Source organism: Neophocaena asiaeorientalis, unplaced genomic scaffold, assembly GCF_003031525.2.
Source record: "Neophocaena asiaeorientalis asiaeorientalis breed wild unplaced genomic scaffold, Neophocaena_asiaeorientalis_V1.1 scaffold640, whole genome shotgun sequence".
NCBI classification, from domain to species: domain Eukaryota; kingdom Metazoa; phylum Chordata; class Mammalia; order Artiodactyla; family Phocoenidae; genus Neophocaena; species Neophocaena asiaeorientalis.
The window spans coordinates 621,150-624,196 of NW_020173035.1; the positions used below are offsets into that span (position 1 = coordinate 621,150).

The 3,047-nt window shown below is 42.4% G+C and overlaps 1 pseudogene; it reads left to right on the forward strand.

Moving 5' to 3' along the window:
* Positions 1 to 1,575: 1,575 nt before the first annotated feature.
* On the forward strand, positions 1,576 to 2,155 carry LOC112398092 (lysosome-associated membrane glycoprotein 1 pseudogene; annotated as a pseudogene).
* The last annotated feature ends 892 nt before the right edge of the window (positions 2,156 to 3,047 follow it).

Genomic DNA, 3,047 nt, shown 5'->3' on the forward strand with positions numbered 1-3,047 from the left:
CTGGGTCAGCCCAAAGCCAATGACTGATGAGAGCAGGAGTGTCAAGTACTGGCCTTTTTGGCCCATCATGCATTGATCCTGGCTCTCCAGAGCTCCCCCATGGTGACACCTGAGGCCCGGCATCACAAACGACTGGACTTCTGCTTCCTTCTCTTCCCTTACACAGGGTTTGATCACCAGGCCATCCCTTTACTACTATGCAAACTAAAATCTCCATCAGAGTTAGCTTCTTGAAGAACTATGGAATTAAGAGAAGCATAAGGCAGTTGCAGGAACAGTGACATCACTGTCAGTCATTATTTTCAAAGGCAAAATAGAGCATTTGAATTTTTCAGTAGCTGACAATGTCAAATATTAGGATATGGCCCTAAAGGAAAACCTCACCCATTCAGTTGACACTGGAGTAGAACACAGTTATCTAAGTTTGAAAGCTTAAAAACAGTAACAAAACCACCACAAGAGGGGGCTCACATGATAGTGTTCACAGGGCAGGCAAAGCAGTCTGTGCCACCAAGGTCTCCATCTTCGTGCAAAGGGCTCAAGCAACAGGGTGCATCTCAATTTTGCTGACATGTTTCTTTCTTGCCATATCCTAACCCCTGGATTAGTGGTCTTTTTGCCTATTTCCTAACTTCCAAATGTAGGCAGATACACCAGAGATCCTGGCAGATGGTGGAGGTGCAGTGGAAACCCACCTGGGCCTCCTGTTCCAACCCTTCCTGTCCCTGGCAGCCCTGGGTGGTATTTGGAGGGGGTAACTGCTCATGCTGCTGCTTTCATGGCCGCGGCACAGTACACCTGCAGTGTTTAAGATGAAAAGCGGTTACTGAGCATCTTGCACAATGGACGACTTCTCAAGCTGCTTTCTTGAGGAAATATTACACAAAACTGATGACAGAAATGTGACCTTTAGGGCTTCCCTGGTGGCGCAGTGGTTGAGACTCTGCCTGCCGATGCAGGGGGCGTGGGTTTGTGCCCTGGTCCGGGAGGATCCCACGTGCCACGGAGTGGCTGGGCCCATGGGCCATGACCGCTGGGCCGGCGCGTCCGGAGCCTGTGCTCCGCAGCGGGAGGGTCCACAGCAGCGAGAGGCCCGCGTACCGCAAAAAAAAAAAATGTGACCTTTAATCTACCACCTAATGCAGAAGTACTGAATAGTAGCCGCTGTGGTTAAGAGAAAGCTTCTGACGCGAGTACAGTGACTGCTTTTGAAGGATATACACTGACCTTCGATTCCATACGGAATGCAACGCCTTACAGTGTCCAACTGTTCAGTTTTGGTTATAACTTGTCAGACACAACTATTTCTCCCAATGCAAGGGCAAAAGGAATCAAGATTGTGGAATCTATACCTGATATCATGGCAGACATAGATGAAAAACAGAGACATGTCAGAGGCAACCAGATACACACAAATGATGTAACTATTCAACTATATGAAGGAACTATCCAGGAATACCTTTCAAATAACTTCAACAAGGAAGAAATACTCTGTAAGCAGAGACTTTCCCAATAACAGCCCCAAGGCCCAAGCCTACCAGTTCCCCAGAAAGTCCACCTGCTTAGAAGTACACTATGTATAGCACAAATGGAACTGGTCTGCTTATAGCATGGGCTGACGAATGATTATCACCTATGAGAAAAGCTATAAGGCAGTTGTGACAAGGGCATTTAATAGCAATCCAAATAAAGCCACTGAGCTATAATTCTCATTTAGTGACACTGGAACTCCTCAGTGAAACTGTGACTCCTCTTGTCTTCAGTGTTGGAAAAGATGCAACTTCTAGCCTGTTTTTCCTACAAGGAATCCAGTTAAATCCAACTCCATACAGCATCAGAAATTCCACTTTTAAAGCTTCCAATGGCTCACTGAGAGTCTTCAAGCCACCACTGGCAATTTCCCGAAGGGCAATCCTGAGGAAAATGTTCAGGTCACAAATGCATCTTCCGTCAACATTTTCAAAGTTTGGATGGGTCCAGGCTTTTCAAGTTTGAAGGTAACAAGTTTGGATCTGTTGAAAAATGTTACTGAAATGGAAATACCATGCTGAGTTCTGTTGCCATTGGGGGTGCCCTTTCAGGAAATGCCCTCTTTGTCCTAATTGCTTACCTCATTGGCATGAACAGAAGTCATGATGGGCATTAGACAGTTTAGCATTTGAAATTACTTTCCACCACTATATATCAACAGCAATTGCAAGAGGTTATATTCATTTTCCCAGAGTTAAATTAGCATTGAAATGGAGATGAACTTTCTTGTAAACTTTTTTTTAACCAAGTCTGCTTTATCAAATATGAAGTTCATCTTGCAACGTTTACTATACATGAAAGGTTAACTGTTGAAATAGTGGTGTTACTGTTGCTAACTGGTTAAATATTAACATCTACCAAAGTAGAACTCTAAAGTAAGGATAAGAGCACTTTTCTAAATTGGCACTGGTTCCTTTATCATTTAATGTTTTTAAGATCCTGGCATTTGCTTTCTTCATTCTCTATTCTGATTTAGGCCTTATGAAGTCAAAGCCTTGGGTTTTAACACTTATAACTGATGAAGGATAGTTAACGGCTATACTGATACAATTAAGAGATTCAAAACAATAGAAGAAAGAAAAATCTAAAACAAAAGTATTCCAAAACATGAAAATTTCAAATGCTTAAGCTAAGCTTTAAAAATCAGGAGAGGCATGACTCATAGAGGGATGAACAGCACAAAATTCAAGCATTACAGAGTCAACTGGACTTATCCTTTGGCATTTTTATATTCTGCCACTTAAAAACTGGCACTTTTGACTAAAATACTAAAAAAAAAAGGGTACTATTTTTACTTACGATTTTCAGTCTTCTGTTTCAAGTTCAGAGTGATCCTGTTTCTGTACTTGTATATAATATGGGTTTCACGGTACTGCTTTATCCACTTAAAGCTGGGTTGTGACCGTACACTTAAAGGGTCAGCTCATATGCAATTCATTGTTTGTAATAATGCTGACAGAATTCTCTTGCTTGTTTGTGTGGAAACCACAACAACAGTGAATGTCAGTCACCACTGA